Source organism: Ischnura elegans, chromosome 2 (genome assembly GCF_921293095.1).
Source record: "Ischnura elegans chromosome 2, ioIscEleg1.1, whole genome shotgun sequence".
Taxonomy (NCBI): domain Eukaryota; kingdom Metazoa; phylum Arthropoda; class Insecta; order Odonata; family Coenagrionidae; genus Ischnura; species Ischnura elegans.
This window is the reverse complement of record NC_060247.1, coordinates 115780345-115789289: the sequence shown is the minus strand read 5'-3', so window position 1 is coordinate 115789289 and position 8945 is coordinate 115780345. Positions and strand designations below refer to the sequence as shown.

Below are 8945 nucleotides of genomic sequence, written 5' to 3'. Positions count from 1 at the left end.
ATATCTGTTCAAATATACCGTAAATATTTACGAATGGGAGAGGATAATTTGGAATTTTCAATGAAATCGCATTCCCCTCATTACTCGGCCCCTTTCCGGAGGCTGCGGTGGCGAGGAAGGCTCTCCGAAAGACCAACGGGAAAAAGCTAGGGGCGCTCAGCAGCGGTGTACGGTTCTTCCTCATCTTTTCTTCCCCTCCCGAGGGACGACTCCCTCCCCCCCCTTCCCCTTTGTGCTTTTCCACCCCCACCACTCCTTCCATATGAGCCTTCGCCGCATTCCCCGGAAAGTCGGCCACGTATAAAAGGTGAAGTTCAAGGCCCGTCGGCGATTCACTCTGCTTTTCCGCGAGAGACGAGACACAGCTCACAGACGAGGACACGAGGAGAAAAGAAGACGACCGACGAGAGACTTACAAGAGAAAAGGACCAACTTATCAACCTACCTATCAAGGTGAGTGCACACTCTTTGTCCTAGCTGGATGCACGCAACGAGTTCATTAGAGGTAGAAGTGTTGACGTTGCCAAGAGATAAAAATCGCCTGGGCCGAGAATCGAATCAACGGACTTCTGGCTGTTTGCCAGAAAATACTTACAAGGAACTTGACGAATCTGGAAAGCGCAGTGGTCCGTGGAAGCCATAAGTGTGTGAAACTAATAAAATAATAGATAGAGAGAAACAACTTGGTGATTTCCAAAACCTTTTCCTTCAATCTACCAATTTAGATGCATTTCACGTATTTCCAAGAATTACTAAGTGAAAAAATGGCTTAAAAATATGTAAATAAACCAGTAGAGTGGATAGAGTAGTGCTGTAAGTTACGAAACTATCTCTTTCTATTCTGATGAATTTCCATGATGTGACCTTGCTACGGTTATGCATAACGATTCTCGGCCCATGGGAGTTTTTCTCGCGGTAATTTATAGAGGTTTTCCCATGGGCAACTTCAGTAAAATACTCTGTATGATAGGAAGTTTGAAATGGAAGATAAATAAAAGTTTATCTGTGCCCTACCCCTATAGTAATGCAACCGCTAACGGTAGTTGGAATCACGGAATATTTTTGATTCAATGGTTTTCCCGTACCACGTTTTTTTAAACTTATTTTCAGAACTTCGAAAAGCGGTGTTGATTTTTAATGAAATCCTCTCAGAAGATATAAAATTAACGTTGTGCTATTTTTTCTATAATTCAGGTCACCTCCGTCTCAATTTCATGTTTCTCCCACCATGTCGTGGTAATGATTCACTCGCGGTAACTTTAGTGATTACGCATTATACTATCGGATTAATTTTAATAACTATATTGATTATGTAAAAACATATTAGTAGTTTGTGAATGAATATGCAATTAAGCATTTCACGTTTCAGAGACTTTATGCCTCAGTCGATATGGTTAAAATACTGGAGAACAAATATTTGGAGACAAAGATTTTTTTATGTTCTTCACATTTGTATTGAATTGAATGAAGGCACTGAAAATTTGCTATTCAGACTGAGTTAAGTATGTTCGAAAGAAATGACCGTTTTCTATTTATATTTTATATTTTTCGAGTAAAACTAATTTTTAAAGTAATTACAACTTCATTATGATACAGGAGGTCAAGCAACGGTATAGAAGGTCGCAATTCTTGTTCTAGTGTATTTTTACGGGGGTGCCAAATCTAATCACTAGCAATCAGTACGCGATAAAAACCTTTCATGCGCATGGCATCGTTATAAAAAAATACACGACAGTGAAAAAAACAGGCACACGGTAATGAAGGTGGAGTGAGCTTTTTCCAAACATGTATTCATTGCGTCATAAACACAAGATAGTAACAAAATAAAATTGTACACAATTCTAAAATTTTCCAACGGTTAGAACAGCTAGTGAATTTTAAATAAGCCGATGAGTTAGTCGAGATTAAAAATAAAAATACGAATGAAAGAGGAGAACATGAAAACTGTCCCAGAGAGTGTCGCGATAAATAGCATGGATTCAGAAACTTCTGCATGCGTGAGAGTTCAAAGAAAGAATGACATCTAAAATATCTCTGTTATGAAGTCTAATTCCTATATCATGCACTCGTGTTGCTTTCTAGCGAATTTCGTTGGTAGAAGCGAAGCAAATGATATTTCTAAGCAAAGCGTATTTTTTCCACACTATCGAAGAAAAATTTCTCCCCGTATTTGCTGATTAAGTTCATCATAAATTTTGCACTCCGCTCTTGTAAATATTCCTAGCCAAACTCGCCTAAGATATTGGTAACGCTGCACTTTCTATCGTAACAAAATCATCACCAATCTAGCCGCAATGCGTACCGTATTCATTTCAGCTCTCATGTCAGTCATAACTCCCAAGGGTCCCACATGCTGACAGTATACTCAAGTGACGCAGTAAGGCATGGATATTATATTTGAAGTGAATTATCTCCTGAGAAAGGTAGCGGACGCAGCTGAAAATGTATAGCTCCGTTAGCTATTGTCATTTTTTTGCCACTCTCTTTGTCCAACCTCATACCAGAGGTTTGTTTCTTTTGTCTCTCCATCGAGGTCAATGAGTCATGAACTCAGTAATTGAATTTCCAACATGAAATCTTCTCTCTGCGTTTATGTCTGTGGAGCTCATTTATTTCGTAAAATTTATAAAAAATAAATAGCATTTTAAGCATTTGATGGGGCTAAAGTTGCCAAATTTGTGGCGATTTCTTTTCTTTATTATCAACGCACTGCATAACACGCATAAAATGTTTATTCTGGAAAGGCTTTTAAAAGTCAATATTGATTTAAAATAATTGCTTGCAATAATATATTACTTAATATAAATGATATATACATATAAAAATTCACTGAACTAATTTCATCGCGATCGAAGGGTGGCTAATGCAGTTTTTTTTAAATAAACAGTGAGAAACAGCAGTTATACATAAAAAGTACCTTAACCATTCTGAAGCATAGATTAGAAATAATTCACACTAATTTAATAAAAATCCGACTCAGGTTACAACAACTCAGGGCCATTTTCTAGGTTACCGCCGGTTTTCATTTCATTAAATTAGCGTGGATTTTGGAGAAGTGTTTAATTCATCATGAATGTCAATAACTTCCTCAAAGATACGCAGGAAGCAATCACCTATACGAAATATTTTGCAAGTAAAGGCCTAGAAACTTTGCTACTTAAAAATTAACTTCGTACGTCCTACTAAAGTATCGGAATAAAAGGAATTCTGTAACCATACGCAAGACTTTCTATCGAAGATTGTATACACCTTTGCTACTATAGCACTTAAATTTATCACGTCCTACTGAAGTAAACGGCTTTCTGCAGCCGAGGGATGAGAGATGCATGCTTCGCTCCGATAACGCTTCCTAAGAGTTCTCGTCCGTCCATCGCGGAGACCCAGTGGGAAGCTGCCCACGAGGCAGAGGGTTTGGGAAATAACGGAATGGAGGATAGGGGGGGGCGAGTTCAAGGGGCCAGGGTTCCGTTAATCGCGCGGTGCGGACAGTTAGGACGCGCGCAAAGAAATCCAGACTTGTTTTTCGGGGCCAACACTCTCCCACCACCTGTTGCGGGCGAGAGGCCCTCGGGACAAACTTTCACGCTCGATTTTTTTGCTACCCCTCGCTTCGGGGAAACCTCCCTCACTGCCGCCCCTCACTCCTGACCGATTGTTAACCAGCATGCAATTTATTTTCAACCAAGAGTCTATCCGTGAGAATGCTAGGCTGTGAGGAGAAGGGAAGAGGGCAAGATGAAGGAAATAGACTTTAGAACAGAGATATTCAACTGTCATTGAAACTGCCATTGAGACGGTGTGGAAACTGCCATTTGTAGTTTGTATTTTATCTTGGAGAGAGGTGTAGGATATCATTGTTTCAGGTTGAAGCTTCGCAATTCATGAAATTAATCGCGGCATGTACTTCGACGACTGATAGCATGCTTTCTTTTGGTATATATCTTTAGTTCCTTCTGAATTTTCAACCATTGCTTTTACTGTTATCATTTTTGAGCATTGCTTGTCTTTTATTTCCTGGTGGAAAACCCTTCGTTTGATTGTAACCTTGGGTTGATGGACCTATTTTAATTTTATAATGATTGGCAAATGTTAGCTTTCTGTAAAAGATTATTTTTTTACAATCTCTTGTTCACCATTCCGTCAGCATCATTAAATTAGGTAAAATTTACATGAAAAAATTGTGGCATGTGTATCAGGATAATCCCACCTAAGAATTTGGCGAGAGAAAGTTTCAAAACAATACAAGTGAGTGCGTAGGCCTAAATCACAAAGATATATCAATTCGGTGCATGATGTTAGGAGAAATGGAGCTCAAAGCAATAAGTATCCCTAAATGCATTATTTAATGAACTACTGATTTTTTTGCTTGGTTAGCAATCACTTATTCGTTTGATGGAGATTTATCCGTATTTCCTTAGTGAAAAGGAAACTCAATCCTAAAATACATTATTGGCAGACTATAAAATATGTATAGTAAAATAATTCTACACTTATTCCAGGAGAATACTGATTTTGAGATTTAAATGATATCAAAACATATTTGATCTCGTTATAAAATATCTAGGTTAACACGGTTAATTAAGGCTTGGCTTATAATGGTGATAATTATTATCGAAATTGGATGGCGAATCGATTTCCCTCCTTATGCGTCGATGCGTCGAAAAATGCACATTTACAATACACTATAATGGCAATTTTGACAAAATACCGACGGGGGCGCAAAAGTACATATAATTACAATGGTTTTATTTTCAAATATCTCATTGGCACCTCACCGTTGTCATTTCCGAGTTATGAGCCAATAAACGCAAAAAATGACATCGCAATACGTTGGTAAAAATCCAGAAGTAGTCTGCATGTAGCCTAAAACAGAAGGAAGAAGTATTTTTATTATAACATAATACCTTTTTAAAAAATTTATAATTGACGAAATTTTCATTTTAAAAAACGGAGGATATCTTATACGAAACTATTACACATTGAAAAAAATATATTTACTAGGGCTAGTTCTGAAGAATCCGTGCAAAATCCCGGAGTCGCTGTTAAAACTAGAGGGTAGCAGGGAATCTGCTATCACTGCATCCTTGAATACATGCGGAGCGCTTCGTACGTGGTGTTGTCAAACTCTCTATGGACGTAGGGTTGAATGCAAACATGCTATCCCGACTGTTTATCGCCTTCGCGGTCACGACGGCAGTCGTTTATCATTTCGGGCGTTGATCTCTCTGAACTGCAAGCGTGATCTCTTCTGGTTCAGTTCGTCTTCCACGGCCGAAGTCCTCAAACTTCCGGCCGTGCGTCTAGGAGCTCCATCGAAAGATTATGTTTTTGGATTCGATGCAATTCTGATTTGAAAATTATAGAAAATAACAGTTTCTGTGGATCACGCTGCAATCTAGACACAGGCCAATGAGAATTAGAAGAAGAAATGATAACAAAACTAGTTACGTTCGGTGAAAGCGCGCTACAGTGGTTTGGTTGGACGTGAGCCTCAAAATATGATCCACCTGAAGGACCTCAAATTCCCTATTTCCTCGCAATATTCTGCTAATTCGAATGGATATGTTAGTGGAATAGGCACGGAACTTGACTGGGGAGAGGAAAGCTAGGCGCTTCGTTACGTTTCCATTCCCGCCTCGAGCCGAAAAGGTGGGAAGCCGCTAATCATTGAGGCACTCAGCGTCTTGCCATCGCAAGAGCTGTATCCGCTCCTCAGAGCTCCGTGCTACATTTGCTCTACCTTATATCGCTACCTTAGGTGAAGCATAGGACACCAATCCGAGGAATTCAAATGGCCTTTCAATTCACTCAAAAACTCAAATAGATAATGAAATATAATTAAACGGAATGAATTAAAGTGTAATTAAACCTTATAATAAAACAGAAAATTGTACTTCAACGAAATATATTCTAAAGAAAATTTTGAACATAAATTGCAATTCCGAGAGATACGTAGACACTTGGAGAGTAAGATAAATGGAGTCGCTCAGTTAGAACATTCTCTATAATTTCATATCGATGGATAACATATTGCCAAGTGAACGCATACCATCCACACAATTGATTTTTTTAGTCTAGCTTAAAACTTATAATATCATTATAAAAAGGAAAATGAATAATAATAATTTTTTATCCCAAATATTTGTGATGTGCGAGTATTCTGCAAAAAATGTTTCCAGGTTTCGGTTTATTATTACCTTTCATAATAATTACCAAATTACACGTAGTCACGCCTGAAACAACGTAATTTATGCTATCATATTGAATTTTTCAGAGTAAATTGAGCAAACCCAGTTAAACATTTGCCAATTTCTAATTTGAATATTTAATCTCAGAATTTTCTCAGACGAAAAATTGTTTACATTTGACAAACGGAAAAATGTTGACAAAGGTGTACTCTATACGTGCTTCATTGTTCAAAGTGATGGCAAAAGTTTTAAAAATAGAGCAATAAAAGAGCAATACGTCATAAAAAAGACAAAAGACAACTGGTCGAGTGATAGGGATGAAGTCCTCATACCCCAATTCCAGTACTTCAGCAAATAATGGCACTTTATAGCGCTCAAATTTGACTGGATGGAGCAAAAGGGTTGCTCTATAATTACCTCAAGGAACACAGGAAATGATACATAATTTTAAATTTTCTTGCGAATGATACTAGTGAAATCTTCATGGGATTCTTCTTCAGGGGATTTCAACCGGGTGAGTTATTTGTAGGCCGACGCGACGTTTCGATGGATGCCTCTGCCATCGTTCTCAGGGCATAACAATCCGTAGGCGGCACCATTTTCGGATTGTCATGTATTTCCATGCCCTGATGACGATGGCAAAGGTAGCCATCGAAACGTTGGCCTACAAGCGATTCACCCGGTAGAAAACTCGAGACGATTTCACAGGCAATGAGTTCGATGCGTTATTTTGCTGCTCCGTGGTTCCAATATGACGACTGAGCTTCTAAGAAGTTTCCTTGGTAGACGCAGTTGGCCATCGCTCATCTCCACTCGTCGCATCCCTCAAATGCGCCCCACCTCCTCCCGCTAATTACCCCCTCCTCTCCTTCACAACTCCCTGACAAATGCGGTCGAGAGCGATGACTTGTGGACGGAGGCGCGGCCAAAGACTCCCGAGCACATATCGATCGCAGTTTCCGCGATCCACGAGTCCGCAAACTCAATCCGCGATACATGCGGACAAGAAATATTCTCAGAGAAGGTCATCGATCCTCCATTAACTCAACCGCTGATCACTCCTTCATCTCTGGCTTAAGTCTGGCTGATGTCGCTCTGAGTGTTGGCCTCTAGCGGGAACATCTTTTAAGTACCTGAAAAAAATAAATATAACTATTCGATTTCAAACACGATCATTTTTATTAAAATATGTTTACTTCAAAATCAGCCACCATTTGGACGAAATTAGTGTTAAGCATTTTTACTACCCCAATTACGTATATTACATATTCTACATTGTGATTACAACCTTTTTCATAGAACTTCCAGTAAAGTGAGTTCATTATAAAGTTTCACTGGAAATATTGATAGAAAATACAGTCTTTTAGACAAACGCACGTATGTTTAGTACAGGGGCTCCTCTCAACACCGAGTTCAGTATTAAGCGTTGTATTTGTTATTACAAACACAACCCGTGGATTTTAATCGCATGACAATCAGTTGAGACGGATCGCTCATTTCATAGGCCTTTGCGTCTTCAGGAAATGATTCTGGGCGTACCACACTTACCCTGGAAGACCCTTGACGACAAAAAAATGACATCCAAAACAAATTACGATCCTTAGACGCGATCTGATCCATCAAGAATGGGTGCCAGGAAATGATCGTGAAAAAGAGCCATACTGAAGTGAGTGCAAAGGCATTTCCTCAAGAGCGATGCAATTTGCTTGTAAAAAAGACGACGTTATTATTGTTTTGCACTGTTAATTCAATGAATACGAAAATAGCACAAAAATTACATGAAAAATATCCAAATATATATGAGGATATTTGGAATGTCTTTTCTTACCTTTATATCGTGATACTAATGGCGCTGCTGTCATCTACCAAATGCTAGTAAATACTGAACGTAATCCTTTCCTTGGTTGGGCGTCTCTGGAAATTATACACCCTTGATAAACCGAAGCCAAAATCTAAGAAAAATTTAGTCTAATTTTGTGATGTCTGTAGGCATAGAGACAGAGGCCCTCCATTTCCACCCACAAGGCTTAGCGAGGGCAGATATGAGTGGGGGACGACCTCTTTTCCCAAGAGGTAAAATGAGGGAGGGGGGTCTCAGGTAACTGTTGTCGCCGAAGCGACACTGCAATGAATGACGCGATGAATGGCGAAGTGACGCGCCCACGAATTCCCCTCATTTAATAATACAAAAACGCCTTTAATGAAGCTATTTACAGTAACAATTGTAAATGTATCAAAATATTACCTTTCCATTGGAAGGATATTCATTGGATACTATAATTAAACGCATTAGAATTGCTTTTGTATTTTATATGGGCACACTGACAACTAATTACTGCAATATTATACGTTAAACTGCACAAATTAAATGCAAAAGGAGTACTAAAGATAACTGTAGCGAAGTATTCAAAATCAGAGGCTAAGATTGGAAGCCTAACGTCTTCATTATCATAGAAACTGGAAATGGAACTTAGCGTGTTTAAAAATATATACATTTAAAATTCTGACACACCACCTCTTTAGAGAGTATTCCGTTGGATGTAAATGGTATTTCCGATCGAAATTAGCAACATGTAAACAAACGTTATTGTCTGAATCAGCCAATCACTGATCATACCAGACAAGTAGAGGGTGGGAGCAGGGATGGAGGAGGATCACGTGATCTGGGACTTAAATTCAAAGTGTGGGCAGAAGCCGAATTAAATCGCTTCCGAGGAGGCTGCGAGGAGCGACGCGCAACCCCTTCTCATTAAGTGC

General features: G+C 39.0%; 1 protein-coding gene across 2 annotated transcripts in view; it reads left to right on the top strand.

The window, feature by feature from the left end:
* Window positions 1–322: 322 nt before the first annotated feature.
* LOC124154456 overlaps window positions 323–8945 on the top strand; it is a 33025-nt gene continuing 24402 nt past the window's right edge. The window contains exon 1 of one of the 2 annotated variants that reach the window (XM_046528201.1): window positions 323–453. The gene's annotated coding sequence lies outside the window, so the exon portion shown is untranslated. The remainder of the gene's footprint in view (window positions 454–8945) is intronic. The other variant, XM_046528203.1, reaches the window with a different exon arrangement.